General features: G+C 41.9%; 1 non-coding gene across 1 annotated transcript; it reads right to left on the bottom strand.

The window, feature by feature from the left end:
* Window positions 1-680: 680 nt before the first annotated feature.
* Window positions 681-788, bottom strand: LOC148581619 (small nucleolar RNA R71). Its single transcript, XR_015895883.1, has one exon. It is a non-coding gene; the product is annotated as a small nucleolar RNA R71 (small nucleolar RNA).
* Between the last annotated feature and the right edge of the window lie 21,825 nt (window positions 789-22,613).

The raw sequence follows: 22,613 nt of genomic DNA, 5'->3' as shown, positions 1-22,613 counted from the left end.
CTTCCATTCGTACAGTTGCATTTCTTCCTTTACATCACATCCTTTATCTCCCCCTCTTCTTCCACTCACAAAGGGATCCCTATACTGTGGTATAAAGGATCTCTATTATTATTATTATCATTTTTCTGGCCATTCTTCCTTGTCATATGAGCAGGAGCAAGGATAAGAACATTCTTGTGGAAGCAGATCCAGAACCTGAAAGGACTCTGAAGAGAAAATTAAGAGAAGCTAAAATACAACAATCCAGAGATAACCTTTCAGAAATTTTCGAACAGGCAGAGGAGATGGCAGCCGAAAATAATAATAATGAAAGGAGGATGCTTGGTGACTTTACTGCACCTAATTCCAATTTACATGGAAGAAGCATCTCCATTCCTGCCATTGGAGCAAACAATTTTGAGCTGAAACCTCAATTAGTTTCTCTGATGCAGCAGAACTGCAAGTTTCATGGACTTCCATCTGAAGATCCTTTTCAGTTCTTGACTGAATTCTTGCAGATATGTGATACTGTTAAGACTAATGGAGTAGATCCTGAAGTCTACAGGCTCATGCTTTTCCCTTTTGCTGTAAGAGACAGAGCTAGATTATGGTTGGATTCTCAACCCAAAGACAGCCTGAACTCTTGGGATAAGCTGGTCACGGCTTTCTTAGCCAAGTACTTTCCTCCTCAAAAGCTGAGCAAGCTTAGAGCTGATGTTCAAACCTTCAGACAGAAAGAAGGTGAATCCCTCTATGAAGCTTGGGAAAGATACAAACAGTTGACCAAAAAGTGTCCTTCTGACATGCTTTCAGAATGGATCATCCTGAATATATTCTATGATGGTTTATCTGAGCTATCAAAGATGTCACTGGACACTTCTGCAGGTGGATCCATTCACCTAAAGAAAACGCCTGCAGAAGCTCAAGAACTCATTGACATGGTTGCTAATAACCACTTCATGTACACTTCTGAAAGGAATCCTGTGAGTAATGGGACGCCTATGAAGAAGGGAGTTCTTGAAGTTGATACTCTGAATGCCATATTGGCTCAGAATAAAATATTGACTCAGCAAGTCAATATGATCTCTCAGAGTATGCATGGAATGCAAGCTGCATCCAACAGTACTCAAGAGGCATCTTCTGAAGAAGAAGCCTATGATCCTGAGAACCCTGTAATAGCAGAGGTAAATTACTTAGGTGAACCTTATGGAAACACCTATAACTCAACATGGAGAAATCATCCAAATTTCTCATGGAAGGATCAGAAGCCTCAACAAGGCTTTAACAATGGTGGAAGAAACAGGTGTAGCAATAGCAAACCTTTTCCATCATCAACTCAGCAACAGACAGAGAACTCTGGACAAAACACTTCTAATTTAGCAAATCTAGTCTCTGATCTATCTAAGGCCACTGTAAGTTTCATGAATGAAACAAGGTCTTCCATTAGAAATTTGGAAGCACAAGTGGGCCAGCTGAGTAAAAGGATCACTGAAATCCCTCCTAGTACTCTCTCAAGCAATACAGAAGAGAATCCAAAAGGAGAGTGCAAGGCCATTGACATAAGCGCCATGGCCGAACCTGTGAGGAGAGGAGAGGACGTGAATCCCAAGGAGGAAGACCTCCTGGGACGTCCAGTGATCAATAAGGAGCTTCCCTCTGAGGAACCAAAGGACTCTGAGGCTCATCTAGAGACCATAGAGATTCCATTGAACCTCCTTATGCCCTTCATGAGCTCTGATGAGTATTCCTCTTCTGAAGAGAATGAGGATGTTACTGAAGAGCAAACTGCCAAGTTTCTTGGTGCAATCATGAAGCTGAATGCCAAATTGTTTGGCATTGATACTTGGGAAGTTGAACCTCCCTTGTTCATCAATGAACTAAGTGATCTGGATCAACTGACATTGCCTCAGAAGAGACAGGATCCTGGAAAGTTCATAATACCTTGTACCATAGGCACCATGATCTTTAAGGCTATGTGTGACCTTGGTTCAGGAATAAACCTCATACCCCTCTCTGTAATAGAGAAACTGGGAATCTATGGGGTGCAAGCTGCTAAAATCTCACTGGAGATGGCAGACAGCTCAAGAAAACAGGCTTATGGACAAGTAGAGGACGTATTAGTAAAGGTTGAGGGCCTTTACATACCTACTGATTTCATAGTCCTGGATACTGGAAAGGAAGAGGATGAATCCATCATCCTAGGAAGACCTTTCCTGGCCACAGCAAGAGCTGTGATTGATGTTGACAGAGGTGAAATAGTCCTTCAATGGAATGAGAACTCCCTTGTATTCAAAACTCAAGGATCTCCCTCTGCAACCATGGAGAGGAAGCAGCAAAAGCTTCTCTCCAAGCAGAGTCAACCAGAGCCCCCACAGTCAAACTCTAAGTTTGGTGTTGGGAGGCCACAACCAAACTCTAAGTTTGGTGTTGAACTCCCATATCCAAACTCTAAGTTTGGTGTTGGAGAGTCTCAACAAAGCTCTGCACATCTGTGAGGCTCCATGAGAGCCCACTGTCAAGCTATTGACATTAAAGAAGCGCTTGTTGGGAGGCAACCCAATGTTTATCTAACTCTATTATTATTATTTTTCATGTTTTCTTAGGTTCATGATCATGTGGAGTCACAAAATAAATATAAAAATTGAAAACGGAATCAAAAACAGCAGAAGAAAAATCACACCCTGGAGGAGCATCTGTCTGGCGTTCAGCGCCAGAACAGAGCATGGTTCTGGCGCTGAACGCCCAAAATGGGCAGCTTCTGGGCGCTGAACGCCAGAACAGGCATGGTTCTGGCGTTCAACGCCAGAAATGGCACACAGATGGGCGTTGAACGCCCAAAATGGCCACCAACCTGGCGCTGAACGCCCAGAGTTGGATACAAAGGCATTTTTACATGCCTAAGGGGTGCAGGGATGTAAATCCTTGAAAACCTCAGGATCTGTGGACCCCACAGGATCCACTTAGGATTTGTGGACTCCACAGGATCCACTCAGGATCTGTGGACTCCACAAGATCCACTCAGGATCTGTGGACCCCACAGGATCCCCACCTTCCTCCACTCACTTCTTCTTACCACTCTCTTTCACACAACCCCATAAACACTCTTCCCTAAAAACCCCTCACCAATCACCTCAATCTCTCTTCCCCACTAAACCTTCACCACTCACATCCACCCACTCTTCCCAATAAACCTACCTCATAAACTCCACCTACCTTCAAAATTCAAAACCAATTTCCCACCCAAACCCACCCATATGGCCGAAACCTTCCCCCCCTCCATTCCCTATATAAAAACCTCCATTCTTCATCAAATTCACACATCACACCCCTCTACACTCTCCTTAGCCGAAACCACATCTCCATCTCCCTCTCCATATTTCTTCTTCTTCTTCTTCTATCCTTTTGTTTATTGCTCGAGGGCGAGCAATATTCTAAGTTTGGTGTGGTAAAAGCATAGCTTTTTTGTTTTTCCATTACCATTGATGGCACCTAAGACCGGAGAATCCTCTAGAAGAGGGAAAGGGAAGATAAAAGCTTCCACATCCGAGTCATGGGAGATGGAAAGGTTCATCTCCAAAGCCCATCAAGACCACTTCTATGATGTTGTGGCCAAGAAGAAGGTGATCCCTGAGGTCCCTTTTAAACTCAAAAGAAATGAGTATCCGGAGATCCGACATGAAATTCAAAGAAGAGGTTGGGAAGTTCTAACAAACCCCATCCAACAAGTCGGCATCTTAATGGTTCAAGAGTCTATGCCAATGCATGGATCACCAAGAACCATGATCAAAGTAAGAACCCGGATCCAAAGAACTATGTTACAATTTGTTCGGGGGAAATACTTGGATTTTAATCTGGAAAGTGTGAGGTTGGCGTTCAACTTGCCATACATGGAAGAGAATGCACGCCCCTACACAAGGAGAGTCAAATTTGATCAAAGGTTGGACCAAGTCCTTATGGACATATGTGTAGAAGGAGCTCAATGGAAGATTGACTCCAAAGGCAAGCCGGTTCAACTAAGAAGATTGGACCTCAAGCCTATTGCTAGAGGATGGTTGGAGTTTATTCAATGCTCAATCATTCCCACTAGCAACCGGTCTGAAGTTACTATAGACCGGGCCATCATGATCCATAGCATCATGATTGGAGAAGAGGTGGAAGTTCATGAGATTATACCTCAAGAACTCTACAAGGTGGCTGACAAGTCCTCCACCATGGCAAGGTTAGCCTTTCCTCACCTCATTTGCCACCTATGCAATTCAGCTGGGATTGACATAGAGGGAGATATCCTCATCAAAGAGGACAAGCCCATCACTAATAAAAAGATAGAGCAAGCAAGAGAGCCCAGTCATGGAGCTCAAGAGGCGCAAGAAGCTCATCACCATGAGATTCCGGAAATGCCTCAAATGCACTTTCCTCCACAAAACTATTGGGAGCACATCAACACCTCCCTAGAAGAATTGAGTTCCAATATGGGACAACTAAGGGTGGAACATCAAGAGCACTCCATCATGCTTCATGAAATAAGAGAAGATCAAAAAACAATGAGGGAGGAGCAACAAAGACAAGGAAGAGACATAGAAGAGCTCAAGGACATCATTGGTTCCTCAAGAAGGAAACGCCACCATCACTAAGGTGGATTCATTCCTTGTTCTTCTTTCTTCTATTTTTCGTTTTCTATGTTATGTGCTTATCTATGTTTGTGCCTTCATTACATGATCACTAGTAGTTAGTAACTTTGTCTTAAAGATATGAATGTCCTATGAATCCATCACCTCTCTTAAAATGAAAAATGTTTTAATTCAAAAGAACAAGAAGTACATGAGTTTCAAATTTATCCTTGAACTTAGTTTAATTATATTGATGTGGTGACAATGCTTCTTGTTTTCTGAATGTATGCTTGAACAGTGCATATGTCTTTTGAAGTTGTTGTTTAAGAATGTTAAATATGTTGGCTCTTGAAAGAATGATGACTAGGAGACATGTTATTTGATAATTTGAAAAATTATAAAAATGATTCTTGAAGCAAGAAAAAGCAGCAAAGAACAAAGCTTGCAGAAAAAAAAAAATAGGCGAAAAAAAAAATTAGAAAGAAAAAGAAAAAGCAAGCAGAAAAAGCCAAAAGCTCTTAAAACCAAGAGGCAAGAGCAAAAAGCCAATAACCCTTAAAACCAAAAGGCAAGGGCAAATAAAAAGGATCCCAAGGCTTTGAGCATCAGTGGATAGGAGGGCCTAAAGGAATAAAATCCTGGTCTAAGCGGCTAAACCAAGCTGTCCCTAACCATGTGCTTGTGGCGTGTAGGTGTCAAGTGAAAACTTGAGACTGAGCGGTTAAAGTCAAGGTCCAAAGCAAAAAAAAAAAAGAGTGTGCTTAAGAACCCTGGACACCTCTAATTGGGGACTTTAGCAAAGCTGAGTCACAATCTGAAAAGGTTCACCCAATTATGTGTCTGTGGCATTTATGTATCCGGTGGTAATACTGGAAAACAAAGTGCTTAGGGCCACGGCCAAGACTCATAAAGAAGCTGTGTTCAAGAATCATCATACTGAACTAGGAGAGTCAATAACACTATTCGAAATCTGAAGTTCCTATAGATGCCAATCATTCTGAACCTCAATGGATAAAGTGAGATGCCAAAACTATTCAAGAGGCAAAAAGCTATAAGTCCCGCTCATATGATTGAAACTATGTTTCATTGATAGTTTGGAATTTATATTATATTTCTCTTCTTTTTATCCTATTTGATTTTCAGTTGCTTGGGGACAAGCAACAATTTAAGTTTGGTGTTGTGATGAGCGGATAATTTATACGCTTTTTGGCATTATTTTTAGTACGTTTTTAGTAGGATCTAGTTACTTTTAGGGATGTTTTCATTAGTTTTTATGTTAAATTCACATTTCTGGACTTTACTATGAGTTTGTGTGTTTTTCTGTGATTTCAGATATTTTCTGGCTGAAATTGAGGGACTTGAGCAGAAATCAGATTCAGAGGTTGAAAAAGGACTGCTGATGCTGTTGGATTCTGACCTCCCTGCACTCAAAGTGGATTTTCTGGAGCTATAGAATTCGAAATGGTGCGCTTCGAATTGCGTTGGAAAGTAGACATCCAGGGCTTTCCAGCAATATATAATAGTCCACACTTTGGCCAAGAATTGACGACGTAAACTGGCGTTCAACGCCAGCCTTCTGCCCAAATCTGGCGTCCAGCGCCAGAAAAGGATCCAAAACCAGAGTTGAACGCCCAAACTGGCACAAAAACTGGCGTTCAACTCCAAAAATGACCTCTGCACGTGTAACACTCAAGCTCAGCCCAAACACACACCAAGTGGGCCCCGGAAGTGGATTTATTCATCAATTACTTACTCATGTAAACCCTAGTGACTAGTTTAGTATAAATAGGACCTTTTACTATTGTATTAGGCATCTTTGGTCTCAGTTTTATTCCATTATTCATCTTAGGAGACTATTGATCTCGTTTAGGGGGCTGGCCATCTCGGCCATGCCTGGACCTTCACTTATGTATTTTCAACGGTAGAGTTTCTACACTCCACAGATTAAGGTGTGGAGCTCTGCTGTTCCTCAAAGATTAATGCAAAGTACTACTGTTTTCTATTCAATTCTTCTTATTTCTCTTCTAAGATATCCATTCGCTCCCAAGAACGTGATGAAGGTGATGATTATGTGTGACGCTCATCATCCTTCTCCTTTATGAACGCGTGCCTGACAAACACTTCCGTTCTACATGAAATAAAGCTAGAATGAGTATCTCTTAGATCTCTTAACCGGAATCTTCGTGGCGTAAGCTAGAATGATGGCGGCATTCAAGAGAATCCGGAAGGTCTAAACCTTGTCTGTGGTATTCCGAGTAGGATTCAATGATTGAATGACTGTGACGAGCTCCTAACTCGCGATTGCAGGGCGTTACTGACAGACGCAAAAGGATAGTAAATCCTATTCCAGCATGATCGAGAACCGACAGATGAATAGCCGTGCCGTGACAGGGTGCGTGAGCATATTATTCACTGAGAGGATAAGATGAAGCCACTGGCAAGGGTGATGCCTCCAGACGATTAGCCGTGCCGTGACAGGGCATTGGATCATTTTCCCGAGAGATGACCGAAAGTAGCCGTTGACAATGGTGATGTATCACATAAAGCCAGCCATGGAAAGGAGTAAGACTGATTGGATGAAGATAGCAGGAAAGCAGAGGTTCAGAAGAACGAAAAGCATCTCCATTCTCTTATTTGAAATTCTCACCAATGAATTACATAAGTATCTCTATCCCTATTCTATTATATTAAATTCGAAAACACCATTATCACTTTATATCTGCCTGACTGAGATTTACAAGGTAACCATAGCTTGCTTCATACCAACAATCTCCGTGGGATTCGACCCTTACTCACGTAAGGTATTACTTGGACGACCCAGTGCACTTGCTGGTTAGTTGTATCGAAGTTGTGACAACTATGAATTAAGATCAAAGCACCAAGCTTTGGAGCCATTACCAGGGATTGTTTGAGCCTGGAGATCACAATTTCGTGCACCAGCTGGCTACTGATCCTTTGTCACCGGAGGGTGGTGGTACCTGCAAGGGACTCTGATGCTTAAGTTAGCAAGGGTATTAAGCAAGTTTTTAGTAGAATCAGAGTATGAGTTATACCTGGGTGCTCCAATGTATTTATAATAGTAGAGGATGACCTTTCTGGGGATAAGGTAGTTATCTTATCTTATCTTATCTTTGAGTGAAGTCATCTTATCTTCAAGGGAACCGCCCTTATCTCTATAGGCTTGGACTGCCTTTGGATCTGGGTTGTGTTCCTCTATCTGGGCCCTTTATTGGGCTTTCCTGGCAATTTGGCCAAGCTCTTTGAGAAGAGGTCGGATAGTCTGACCTGAAGAGGTTGGTTGCCTTGTCACTAAACATCCCGAGTCGGACAGCTCGACCCAGGGTATGAACACTGTGTTTTTCAGAGATGGTTAAAAATAATGATTCCATGAAGGCCTTTAAAAAGGCAAGGAAAGCTACTGCTGCCCAGAACATCTCGGCTAAGGCTGCTGGGGAAGGATCTTCTCAGGTTCCTCCTAAGAAGCCGATCTTGAGCACTTCTGGGTTGAGGAGGATGATTCCTACTCCTCAGGTCCATTTGGTTGATCCCCCCCAGACTTCTACTGCTACCTCTTCTCCTTCGGCCGGTCCCCTTCTAAAAAAATAGAGGACTGTTGAGCCTTTTAATCTGGACGCCCCCGACTTTGATGCTGTTGGTTTTATCGATCAACAAATTGCTCCTTATGGCGTTGTTCCTACTGATGATGTCTCCATTCTTCATCATTTAGATTTTATTACCCGAAGCAGTATCAAGATGGCACACATGGGAGCAGCCTTATTCCGAACTACTTAGGACCTTCCCATTCATGCAACAAAGGCTTTTATGGAGGAGGCCAAATCAGAATTTGACAGGATCAAGGGGTTGAAGGAGGAGCTTGAGGTGAAGGTGGCGAAGTTGGAAAAAGAGTTGGAAGGTGAAAAGACTCGAGCTACTGCTGCGATGGCTTCTGCAAATCTGGCTGAGGAGATGGCGCTGAAGCATAAGGAAAGCTATGTCCTGAATTATGGTGAGATGGTGGAGCTTAGGGAGAGGTTGGAGTCTGCCCGGGCTGATTATGCCAAACTCCAGGGTCATCTCGTGGGCAGTGTGACTCCTGCTTATGAGAATTTGAAGGATCAGGTCCGAGTTCTGGCTCCCGAGCTCGACCTGTCTCTCTTCAGTTTGGACAATATTGTGGAAAATGGGAAGATCGTCCCTGCCCCGGATGAAGATGATGATGATGTAGATCCACCTCCTGTGCCATCCACCAAGGCTTCTGTTGCCCCGACTTCTTCAACTTCTGCAGCCGAGGTCGACCACCCTGATTCGGATCCTGATGTTCAAATTCTGAATCGGGCGGATGGGACTGTTGACGCTGTCCCCCTTCAGACTCGTCCTCCTTCACCCCGAGATGCCGCTACTGGGGAGTCTTTGAATCCTTTATAGTTTTCTTTGATGTATTGTGTACAGCCCGGTCTGTGGGCTTTTGAACTCTTATTTGTGTTTTGTTTGACTTGGATATTTTAGTTGCTTTTCTTAGAAACTTTATTTAGAAAAACAAATGGCTTTTCAACTCTTGTGGTCACCTTTTCAGGTGGCCTTTTGATTTATAGTAGTCTTGTTTCTTCATGATATAGTTGTCTACTGCTTTTTGACACTTTCAGGAATCTTTAGAGTGTTAGAGTCTTGCTGTCCGACCTCTTTTGATTGCCTTTGTGCTTTATTTCCTGCTTTATTCGAAGCTAGCTTTGTTCAACTATTCTTCTTCGCATTCTTTGATAGAATACATGTACATTGATTTTATTGAGGTCATGGCTTTCTTGGTCTGGCTTGAGTCCCTTATAGCGCACGCCTTCTGTCGGTCGACTTCTTTTCGTTTAGTCTTTGCGAATTATTTTTAGTAATCCATTTTATTTGGACCTTGCAGGTCTCTTTTTATGGATTACTTTTTATAACTTTTGTAGCTTTTTTGGCCGACTTCGTCATGTTGGTCCTTTCTAAGTTATTTCTAGTAATCTATTTTATTTGGATCTTGTCAGGTCTCTTTTTATGGATTACTTTTTATAACTTTTGTAGCTTTTTTTTGGCCTACTTCGTCATGTCGGTCCTTTCTAAGTTATTTCTAGTAATCCATTTTATTTGGACCTTGCTAGGTCTCTTTTTATGGATTTACTTTTTATAACCTTGTAGCTTTAGCTGGCTTGGGCCGACTTCTTCATGTCGGCCTCTTCTAAGTTATTTCTAGTAATCCATTTTCAGGGCTGGCCAGGCCTCTTTTCTATGGCTTTACTTTATAACTTTTGGTCGCTTTAATCAGGCTAGTCCGACTTCTTTATGTCGGTCCCTCCTAAGTTATTTCTAGCAATCCATTTTTTCCAAACCTCGTCAGGCCTCTATCTATGGATCACTTTTTTTATAACTTCTTGCATTATTCTATTTTTGTCACTTTTCATGCCGATTTTGATCCTTGCTTGGCCGACTTCTGATGAATTCGGTTTTCATATTCGTCAACCTTATCGTGATCGAGCAGTGAATTTAGTTTTCACTTTTGCCGATCTGTAGCTTTATAACCGGGTGATGAATTTTTGAGTTTCAGATTAATGCGTCTTGATAAAGAGAATTTGTAGAAAATATGAAAAAAATTTATTCAAAATAGAAAATATGCAAATATATACATGTGGGTGCTCACCCTTCTTAAGTCAGGTAATTTTGCAGATCTTGGCTTGGCGCCTCATTAAAAAACATATTTCAGGAAAAAGAGTGCACCTTTGTCCTAGGATCTTTTATTACCTCTTAACTATAATACCTTCTTAGGTTGCAGGTATGCCATGACCTTGGTAGCTCTCACCCCTCGAATTCGGACACTTTGTTGTAGCCCTTTCCCAGTACCTCTGTGACTCGGTAGGGTCCTTTCCAGTTAGCCGCTAGCTTTCCCACTTCGGGTCGACTTGTTCCGATATCATTTTGGATTAGGATGAGGTCATTGTTGGCGAAGCTTCGCTGTACTACCTTTCGATTGTACCTTGAGGCCATGCGACGTTTTAATGCTTCTTCTCTGATCCGAGCTCTTTCTCGGACTTCTGGAAGTAGGTCGAGCTCTTCCCTTTGAGGTTGGGAGTTGGCTTCTTTACTGTAGAGAATTGTTCTGGGGGATCCTTCTTCGACTTCTACTGGGATCATTGCCTCCATTCCATAAGCCAACCAGAAAGGTGATTCCCTTGTGGTGGAGTATGGAGTTGTTCGATATGCCCATAGGACTTGTGGGAGCTCTTCAGCCCAGGATCCCTTTGCGTCCTGTAGCCTCCGTTTTAACCTGGCTAGTATGACTTTATTGGCACCTTCTGCTTGTCCATTAGCCTGTGGGTGTTCTATGGACATGAATTGGTGCTTTATTTTCAAGTCGGCTACCAACTTTCTAAAGCCTGCGTCTGTGAATTGAGTGCCATTGTCTGTGGTGATGGAGTAAGGGACCCCAAACCTTATGATAATGTTCCTATATAGGAATTTCTGACTTCTTTGGGCAGTGGAATTGGCTAGGGGCTCTGCCTCAATCCATTTTGTGAAATAATCTACCCCTACAATGAGGAACTTGACCTGTCCCGATCCTTGGGGAAAAGGCCCGAGGAGGTCGAGTCCCCACTTTGCAAATGGCCAAGATGATGTTATGCTGATGAGTTCCTCTGGTGGGGCAATATGGAAGTTAGCATGTTTCTGACATGGTGGACATGTCTTAACAAATTTGGTGGCTTCTTTTTGCAAAGTCGGCCAGAAGAATCCGGCTCGAAGTACTTTTTTGGCAAGAGCTCGTGCTCTGAGATGGTTACCACACGTGCCACTATGTATCTCTTCCAAGACCTCTTTTGTGTTAGAGGTTGGTACACATTTTAGTAGAGGTGTTGAAATCCCTCTCTTGTATAGGATATTGTTTATAATGGTGTAATAATGTGCCTCCCGTTTTAACCTCTTTGCATCCTTCTTATCTGTAGGGAGTATTTCTGATTTGAGGTAGCTGATTATGGGAGTTATCCATCCTTGATCCTGACCTGATATGGCTAGGACTTTTTCTTCTTCTAATATTGACAGGTTCTGTAGTATTTCCTGGATAAGGCTCCTATTATTACCCCCTAGTTTGGTGCTGGCTAATTTGAGAGTACGTCAACTCGAGCATTCTGTTCTCGAGGTATATGTCAGATCTCATATTCCTGGATTTGTTCGAGTTGTTTCCTGGTTTTGTCCAGGTAATTTTTCATGGCAGGATCTTTGGCTTGGTAGGTCCCTGCTATTTGCGAGGTGATGACCTGTGAATCGCTGAAGATGACAAGTTTTTGGGCTCCGACCTCTTTAGCTAGCTTCAAACCAGCCAATAGCGCCTCATACTCAGCCTGATTATTGGTAGCAGGGAACTCAAATTTCAGGGAGAGTTCGATTTGGGTTCCCTGATTACTTTCTATTATCACACCTGCTCCACTCCCGGTTTTATTTGAAGTCGGCCAGATACTGTGATTTGATGGCTGTCCGAGCTTCATATTGAAGTCGAATTCGGACAACTCGACTGCCCACTGTAGGATTCTTCCTACTAGATCTGTTTTCTGCAAAAATGCTTTTTATGGGCTGGTTAGTCCGAACCTTGATGGTGTGAGCCTGGAAGTATGGGCGAAGTCGTCGAAAAGTTAGTATGAGAGCATATGCGAACTTCTCTATCTTTTGATAATTCCGTTCGGACCCTTGTAGTGCTTTGCTGATGAAATATATAGGTTGTTGTCCACTTTCGTCCTCTCTAACTAGTGCTAAGGCTACTGCCTGACTTCCTACTGCAAAGTATAATATGAGTGCTTCTCCTTCCCGTGGTCGGATAAGAATGGGTGGTTGTCCCAGGAATCTTTTGAAATCCTGGAAAGCTTGCTCGCACTCTGGTGTCCATTCGAACTTATTTCACTTCATTAGTGTGGCGTAGAAGGGGAGAGATCTTATGGCTGATCCGGCTAGAAATCTGGACAAGGCTGCCAGTCGCCTGTTGAGCTGTTGCACTTCTTTGACACAGGTCGGACTTTTCATGTCGAGTATGGCCCGGCACTTGTTCGGATTTGCTTCGATTCCTCTTTGTGTGAGCATGAAACCCAAAAATTTGCCAGCTTCAATTGCGAAGGTGCATTTTGCAGGGTTAAGTCGCATGCCATGCTTTCTTATGGTATTGAACACTTGGGCGAGGTCGGACAGTAATGACTCTGACGTCGGGTTTTCTACCAGTAAAGAAATTCATAGAAACGGTTGCGTTGTAGATATAGTTTCTAAACCGGCAAAAATCCTTTCGTACAAACGTGTTGGGTGTCACAAGTAACAAACCCCTTTAAAAATTGTTAACCGAGTATTCAAACCTCGGGTCGTCTTCTCAAGGAACTGCGAGGAAGTATGTTCTTATTATTGGCTATAAAGGTTGTAATCGGGGTTTAGAAGGTGAAAAGCAAGTAATTTAAATGATGAGTGAATTAAATGGCAATTAAGAATAAATAATAACTGTAAAGCAACTTTTAGCAAGGTAGGGAAATTAGAGGTCCAACTTAGTTATCTCTCTCAACAATAATGAAAGTTGAATCTAAACTCCGCTTGGTCAACCTTCACCAGGGCAAAGGAAAGTCAAGGGACTAATTAAATTGACTTTCGAATCCTAATTATTTCCTCAGAAAAGGCTGGGATTATTTAAGTTCAGCTCAATTAGCAAGATAACGATTATCAATTATGTTGAGTTAAATAACTGTTGAGTTACTAAATTCTTAACCAGAACCAAAAGGGAAAAAAGTAAAATTGCTGGAGTAATAAAAATATCCTTAGATGGGAAGCAATGGTAACTTAAATTAAAGAGAACAATCATAAACTGAAAATACCTCAATTATCATTAATTCAAATAACAGTCTGTAACATGAGAGAATTCATAAATCAAATTATAATAATCAATTCAAATGTTGGAATAAATAAATAAATAGAAGTAATACTAAAAGAACATTAAACTTGGGATCCAGAGTTACTCTTAAAACAAGAAGAAATCCTAAATCCTAAAAGAGAGAGAGAAGATCTCCCTCTCAACTAAATCTAAATCATTGAAAGGTAAAAATATGCGAGCTCTCCTTGAATGGAAGCATTCCCACACTTTATAACCTCTGGTCTATGCTGTCTGTACTTGGATCTGGGCCAAAAAGGGCTTCAGAATTTGCTAGGGCCGTATTCTGTAATTTCTGGTGCGTGGCCTCTGTCACGCGTCCGCGTGGGTCACGCGGTCGCGTCATTCGGAGCTTTTCCTTGCCACGCGGTCGCGTCAGTCATGCGACCGCGTCATATGCGTTCTGCTTAAGGCGCGCGGTCGCGTCAGTCATGCGGCCGCGTCGCTGCTGATTCGTGCTTGGCACGCGATCGCGTCATCCATGCGATCGCGTGGATACCAGTTTCTTTAAAGCTCCGTTTTGCTTTCTCCTTCCATTTTAGTCTGTTTCCTTTTTCATCCTTTAAGTCATTCTTCTTTAGAAAATCTGAAACTACTCAACACACTAATCACGGCATCGAATGGAAATAAAGGTAATTAAAATAATTAATTGTTAAAGCTTAGGAAACATGTTTTTCACAACATGACATAATAAGGAAGGGAAAGTAAAACCATGCAATTAATGTGAATAAGTAGGTGAAGAGTTGAATAAATCACTCTAATTAAGCACAAAAGAACTCATGGAATATGGGTTTATCAGACTCCTCGCTTTGTGTTTTTACTAACATGTCGTCCATATATACCTTCATAAGTTTCCCGATATGGTCTACAAAGACTTTGTTCATTAATCTTTGATAGGTGGCTCTTGCGTTTTTGAGTCCGAATAGCATGACGATGTAGCAATAGTTTGCTTTTGGGGTTAAGAATGAGGTTTTTTCTTGATCGAGTGGATACATCGGGATTTGATTGTATCCCGAATAAGCGTCCATAAATGAGAGGTATTTGTATCCAGAGGAGGCATCCACCAAGGTGTCGATACTTTGGAGTAGATAGGGATCTTTTGGGCAAGCTTTGTTGATATCGGTGTAGTCGGTGCACATCCGCCGCTTCCCATTTGATTTTTTCACCAAGACGACGTTGGCTAGCCATAGTGGGTACTTGACTTCTCTTATGAATCCTACCTCTAGTAGAGCTTATACCTGTTCCTCCACAGCTTGGAATCTTTCTGGTCCGAGCTTTCTACGCCTCTGCTGTACTGGCCGAGATCCTGGATATAGTGCTAGCTTATGGCACATTAGTCTGGGGTCTATGCCCGGCATGTCTGCGGACTTCCACGTGAAGAGGTCGACATTATCTTTTAAAAACTGTATCAGGGACTCCTTTACTTCTCTTTTTAGGATTGCGCCAATATTGGTCATTTTATTTGGGACATCTCCGATCTGGACTTTTTCTATCTTGCCTTCAGGTTGTGGATGAAGTTCTTCCTGACCTCGAATTCCCCCGAGTTTGATGGTGTGGATTTCTTCTCCTTTGCCTCTGAGGTTCAGACTTTCATTGTAATAGCGGCGCGCTGTCCTCTGGTCTCCTTTTATCGTAGCGATCCCTTTTGTAGTTGGAAATTTTATGCATAGATGTGGAGTTGAGACTACTGTGGCGAGCTGATTTAGGGTTGTCCGACCTATTAGGGCATTGTAGGCTGAACTCACGTTGACCACGATGTAGTCTATGTTGAGTGTCCTTGATCGGTTTCCTTTTCCAAAGGTTGTGTGTAATGAGATGTATCCAAGTGGTTGGATCAGAGTGTCTCCTAGTCCAAATAAGTTGTTCGGATATGCTCTGAGCTCTTTTTCTTCTAGGCCGAGTTTGTCGAAGGCGGCTTTAAACAAGATATCAGCCGTGTGATGAGCGGGTATTTTATACGCTTTTTGGGGTTAATTTCATATAGATTTTAGTATATTTTAGTTAGTTTTTAGTTTATTCTCATTAGTTTCTAGGCAAAATTTATATTTCTGGACTTTACTATGAGTTTGTGTATTTTTCTGTAATTTCAGGTATTTTCTGGCTGAAATTGAAGGAGTTGAGTAAAAATCTGATTCAGGCTGAAAAAGAACTGCTGATGCTGTTGGATTCTGACCTCCCTGCACTCAAAATGAAATTTCTGGAGCTACAGAACACCAAATGGCACGCTTCTAATTGCGTTGGAAAGTAGACATCCAGGGCTTTCCAGAAATATATAATACTCCATACTTTGCTCAAGGATAGACGACGTAAATTGGTGTTCAACGCCAGCTCCATGCTGCTGTTTGGCGTCCAGCGCCAGAAACAAGTTACAAGTTGGAGTTCAACGCCAAAAATGGATCCAAAGCTGGCGTTGAACGCCCAAAACAGCCTTATACACGTGAGAAGATTTAGTCTCAGCCCCAGCACACACCAAGTGGGCCCCATAAGTAGATTTCTGCACTATCTATCATAGTTTACTCATTTTCTGTAAACCTAGGTTACTAGTAGAGTATTTAAACAACTTTTAGAAACTTATTGTGTATCTCATGACATTTTAGATCTGAACTTTATAATCTCTGACGGCATGAGTCTCTAAACTCCATTGTTGGGGTTGAGGAGCTCTGCTGTGTCTCGATGAATTAATGAAAGTATTCCTGTTTTCCATTCAAACATGTGTGTTCCTATCTAAGATATCCATTTGCGCCTAATTATGGAGAAGGTGATGATCCGTGACACTCATCACCTTCCTCAACCCATGAACATGTGTCTGACAATCACCTCCGTTCTACATCAGATTGAATGAATATCTCTTAGATTCCATAATCAGAATCTCCGTGGTATAAGCTAGATTGATGGCAGCATTCATGAGAATCCGGAAAGTCTAAACCTTGTCTGTGGTATTCCGAGTAGGATTCTGGGATTGAATGGCTGTGACGAACTTCAAACTCACGAGTGCTGGGCGTGGTGACAGACGCAAAAGGATAGTAAATCCTATTCCGGTACAATTGAGAACCTGCAGATGATTAGCCGTGCGGTGACAGCGCACTTGGACCCTTTTCACTGGAAGGATGGATGGTAGCCATTGACAACGGTGATCCACCAACATACAGCTTGTCATAGGAGGAATGTGCGTGCGTGAAGAAGAAGGCAGAGGAAAGCAGAGATTCAGAAGAGAAAGCATCTCCAAAACTCCAACACATTCTCATTTACTGCATAACAAGTAACTTTTAATTCATGCTCTCTTGTTCATTTGCAAGTCAATTGATAATCACCAATTAATATCCTGACTAAGAGTTGTAAGACAACCATAGCTTGCTTCAAGCCAACAATCTCCGTGGGATCGACCCTTACTCACGTAAGGTATTACTTGGACGACCCAGTGCACTTGCTGGTCATGTGTGCGAAATTGTAAGAGAGTAACAATTTTGTGCACCAAGTTTTTGGCGCCGTTGCTGGGGATTGTTCGAGTTTGAACAACTGACGGTCAATCTTGTTGCTTAGATTAGGAAATTTTTGTCTTTTGAGTCAGAGTCTTTTATTTTCTTCTCAAAAATTTTTCAAAAATAATAATTTCTCTATTAAATTTTGTGCCAAACTTTAAGTTTGGTGTTTTCTTGTTTATTCCCCTTTGGTTTTCGAAAATTTTAGTTTGGTTTTCTAAAAATTTTAAGTTTGGTGTTCTTGTGAGTCTTCAAAGTGTTCTTGAGTTTTTCTTGTGTCTTGATCTTAAAATTTTTAAGTTTGGTGTTCCTTGGTGTTTTCCCTCCAAAATTTTCAAAAACAAGGAGCATTAGATCTAAAAATTTTAAATCTTGTGCTATCTTATTGTTTTTCTCTCTCCTCTCTAAATTCAAAAATATCTTTTCTCTCTATTTTAAAGCAAATTTTCGAAATTTACCTTTAAAATTCGGATTTTTATTTCAAAATTCAAAACCTTTTTCAAAAATCATCATATCCTTTTCAAAACTTCCTAACCACTTTCTCTCTCCTCAATTTTTTTCGAAAATTTTCAATCATTTTTATTTATTTTATTTTAATTTATTTCATTTTCGAAATAAATAAATAAATAAATAAATAAAAATAAAATTTTTTATTTTACATCATCTCCCTTTCTCCATCATGGATCTAAATAGAAATGAACAGTCCAGGAGGACTCTGGGGTCATATGCTAACCCCTCTACTGCTTCATATGGGAGCAGTATCTGCATACCCTCCATTGGAGTCAGTAGCTTTGAGTTGAATCCTCAGCTCATTATCATGGTGCAGTAAAGTTACCAGTATTCCGGTCTTCCACAGGAAGAACCTACAGAGTTTCTGGCACAGTTTTTACAGATTGCTGACACAGTACATGATAAGGAAGTAGATCAGGATGTCTACAGATTATTACTGTTCCCATTTGCTGTAAAAGACCAAGCCAAGAGGTGGTTAAATAACCAACCTAAGGCTAGCATAAGGACATGGAAACAGCTGACAGAAAAATTCCTGAATCAATACTTTCCTCCAAAAAGGATAACACAGCTAAGGCTGGACATCCAAGGCTTTAAACAAGGAAATAATGAATCTCTTTATGATGCCTGGGAGAGATACAGAGAGATGCTACGAAAATGCCCCTCTGAAATGTTTTCAGAGTGGGTTCAGTTAGACATCTTCTATTATGGGCTTACAGAAAGAGCTCAGATCTCTTTAGATTGCTCAGCTGGTGGATCTATCCACATGAGAAAGACAATTGAAGAGGCTCAAGAGCTCATTGATACAGTTGCTAGAAATCAGCATCTGTACCTAAGCAGTGACCCTTCCATGAAAGAAGAGGCTAAAACAGTAACTGCTGAACTCAGTCCTGCAGAGCAAGCTGCTGAATTCAATCAGCAATTGGATTTTCTAACAAAGCAGTTAGCTGAATTCAAGGATAAACTACAAGAGACAAGGATGGAAAATATAAACATGGAAGTGCTATAAAAGCAAACAAAGCAGCAGCTGTCAAAACAAATAACAGAAGAATGCCAAGCAGTTCAATTAAGAAGTGGGAAAGCACTAAATACCCCACTTCAAGGCAGCAGGAAACCAAGAAATGAGCAAACCACCCAAAATCCATCTGAGAACAGTAAGAGCCCAGGGAAAAATAATTCTGGCACTAAAACGTCAGAAGCTGGGTGGAAGGCTCTCGCTGAACGCCCAGACCATGCTCAGAACTGGCGTTCAACGCCAGAAACAAGCAAGGATCTAGCATTGAACGCCCAAAAGAAGCACAGTTCTGGCGTTCAGACGCCAGGAACAGAGGAGGAGCTGGCGTCTAACGCCACTCCAGCTTCTAACTCTGTCACTCAATTGCCAGTGAGGGATCAGACACACACAAGTGCTGATAACAACCCATCTAAAAAGGCTTCTTCAACCACTTCTGTAGGAAATAAACTTACAGCAACTAAGGTTGAAGAATATAAAGCCAAAATATCTTATCCTCAAAAACTCTGCCAAGAGGAACAGGATAAGCAATTTGCTCGCTTTGCAGATTATCTCAGGACTCTTGAAATAAAGATTCCATTTGCAGAGGCACTTGAGCAAATACCTTCTTATGCCAAGTTCATGAAAGAGATCTTGAGTCATAAGAAGGATTGGAGAGAAACTGAAAGAGTTCTCCTCACTGAAGAATGCAGTGCAGTCATTCTGAAAAGCTTTCCGGAAAAGCTTAAAGATCCTGGGAGTTTTCTGATACCATGCACATTAGAAGGGAATTGCACTAAGACAGCTTTATGCGATCTTGGGGCAAGCATTAATCTAATACCTGCTTCCACCATCAGAAAGCTTGGGTTAACTGAAGAAGTTAAACCAACCCGGATATGTCTCCAACTTGCTGATGGCTCCATTAAATACCCATCAGGCGTGATTGAAGACATGATTGTCAGAGTTGGGCCATTCGCCTTTCCCACTGACTTTGTAGTGCTGGAAATGGAGGAGCACAAGAGTGCTACTCTCATTCTAGGAAGACCCTTCCTAGCAACTGGATGAACTCTCATTGATGTCCAACAGAGGGAATAACCCTGAGAGTCAATGATGATGAGTTTAAGTTGAATGCTGTCAAAGCCATGCAGCATCCAGACACATCAAAAGACTGCATGAAAGTTGATCTTATTGACTCCTTGGTAGAAGAGATCAACATGGCTGCGAGTCTCGAATCAGAGTTGGAAGACATCTTTAAAGATGTTCAGCCTGATTTGGAGAATTCAGAGGAAATGAAAGAGCCTCTGAAATTTCCTCTGGAAGAGGAAAAACCTCCTAAATCCGAGCTCAAACCATTACCACTATCCCTGAAATATGCATTCCTGGGAGAAGATGACACTTTTTCAGTGATCATAAGCTCTGCCTTAAACCCACAGGAAGAGGAAGCACTTATTCAAGTGCTAAGGACACACAAGACAGCTCTTGGGTGGTCCATAGGTGACCTTAAGGGCATAAGCCCAGCTAGATGCATGCACAAAATCTTATTGGAGGATAATGATAAACCAGTGGTTCAACCACAGAGGCGGCTAAATCCTACCATGAAGGAAGTGGTGCAGAAAGAGGTCACCAAATTACTGGAGGCTGGAATTATTTATCCTATTTCTGACAGCCCCTGGGTGAGCCCTGTCCAAGTTGTCCCCAAAAAGGGAGGCATGACAGTAGTTCATAATGAAAAGAATGAACTGGTTCCTACAAGAACAGTTACAGGGTGGCACATGTGTATTGACTACAGAAGGCTCAATACAGCCACCAGAAAGGATCATTTTCCTTTACCATTCATAGACCAGATGCTAGAAAGACTGGCAGGCCATGATTATTACTGCTTTTTGGATGGCCACTCAGGCTATAACCATATTGCAGTAGATCCCCAGGATAAAGAGAAAACAGCATTCACATGTCCATCTGGAGTGTTTGCTTATAGAAGGATGCCATTTGGGCTGTGTAATGCGCCTGCAACCTTCCAGAGATGCATGCTCTCTATTTTCTCTGATATGGTGGAAAAATTTCTGGAAGTCTTCATGGATGACTTCTCAGTATATGGAGACTCATTTAGCTCCTGTCTTGATCACCTGAAACTAGTTCTGAAAAGATGCCAAGAGACCAACCTGGTTTTAAACTGGGAAAAATGTCACTTTATGGTGACTGAAGGGATTGTCCTTGGGCATAAAATTTCAAACAAGGGAATAGAGGTGGATCAAGCAAAAATAGAGGTAATTGAAAAATTACCACCACCCGCCAATGTTAAGGCAATCAGAAGCTTTCTGGGGCATGCAGGATTCTATAGGAGGTTTATAAAGGATTTTTCAAAAATCGCAAAACTTCTGAGCAATCTGCTAGGTGCTGACACGCCATTTGTGTTTGACACAGAATGTCTGCAGGCGTTTGAAACGCTGAAAGCTAAGCTGGTCACAGCACCAGTTATTTCTGCACCAGACTGGACATTACCATTTGAGCTAATGTGTGATGCCAGTGATCACGCCATTGGTGCAGTACTAGGACAGAGGCATAACAAGCTTCTACATGTCATTTATTATGCTAGCCGCATTTTAAATGATGCCCAGAAAAATTACACAACCACAGAAAAAGAATTACTTGCAGTGGTTTATGCCATTGACAAGTTTAGATCATACTTAGTAGGATCAAAGGTGATTGTGTATACTGACCATGCTGCTCTTAAATATCTACTCACAAAGCAGGATTCAAAACCCAGGCTCATAAGATGGGTGTTGCTTCTGCAAGAGTTTGATATAGAAATAAGAGACAGAAAAGGGACAGAGAACCAAGTGGCTGATCATCTGTCCCGGATAGAGCCAGTAGAAGGGACGTCCCTTCCCTCTCTTGAGATCTCTGAGACTTTTCCGGATGAGCATTTATTTGCCATTCAGGAAGCACCATGGTTTGTAGACATTGCGAACTACAAAGCTGTAAGGTTCATACCCAAAGAGTACAACAGGCAACAAAAGAAAAAATTAATTACTGATGCAAAGTACTATTTGTGGGATGAACCCTATCTCTTTAAGAGATGTGCAGACGGAATAATCCGGAGATATGTGCCTAGAGAAGAAGCACAGAGGATCCTATGGCATTGCCATGGATCACAATATGGAGGCCATTTCGAAGGTGAGCGAATAGCCACCAAGGTCCTCCAATGTGGCTTCTATTGGCCCACACTCTATAAAGATTCCCGAGAGTTTGTACGTAACTGTGACAGTTGCCAAAGAGCTGGTAATCTGCCTCATGGTTACGCCATGCATCAGCAAGGAATCTTGGAGATTGAGTTATTTGACGTATGGAGAATTGACTTCATGGGGCCTTTCCCACCATCATACTCAAACACTTATATTCTGGTGGCAGTTGACTACGTATCAAAATGGGTAGAGGCCGTTGCCACACCCACCAATGATACTAAAACAGTGCTGAAGTTCCTCCAGAAATATATCTTCAGCAGGTTTGGGGTCCCTAGAGTACTAATCAGTGATGGGGGCACTCACTTCTGCAACAAACAGCTTTACTCTGCCATGGTTCGGTATGGAATTCGCCACAAGGTGGAAACTCCATATCATCCACAAACTAATGGGCAACCTGAAGTCTCTAACAGAGAGCTAAAAAGAATCCTAGAACGGACTGTAAATACCCATAGAAAGGATTGGGCAAGAAGCTTGGATGATGCTCTGTGGGCATACAGAACAGCATTCAAGACTCCTATAGGGACCTCTCCATACCAACTGGTCTATGGTAAGGCATGTCACCTGCCCGTGGAACTGGAACATAAAGCCTACTGGGAAACCAGATTCCTAAACTTTGATGCCCAATTAGCTGGAGAAAAAAGATTGCTCCAGCTAAATGAGCTAGAGGAATTCAGATTCACTGCTTTCGAAAATGCCAAGCTTTATAAAGAAAAATAAAAAAAGTGGCATGACAGAAAGCTGTCATCTAGAATCTTTGAACCAGGACAGAAGGTTCTGTTGTTTAACTCTAGACTCAGGCTATTCCCCGGGAAACTAAAATCCCGGTGGAAAGGACCATATGTGATTACAAGTGTATCACCATATGGTTATGTGGAACTTCAAGATATTGAT

This window comes from Arachis ipaensis, chromosome B10 (genome assembly GCF_059453495.1).
Source record: "Arachis ipaensis isolate K30076 ecotype BB chromosome B10, ASM5945349v1, whole genome shotgun sequence".
In the NCBI taxonomy this organism is placed as follows: domain Eukaryota; kingdom Viridiplantae; phylum Streptophyta; class Magnoliopsida; order Fabales; family Fabaceae; genus Arachis; species Arachis ipaensis.
The sequence above is the reverse complement of the archived record's forward strand: the minus strand, read 5'-3'. Positions and strand labels throughout refer to the sequence as shown.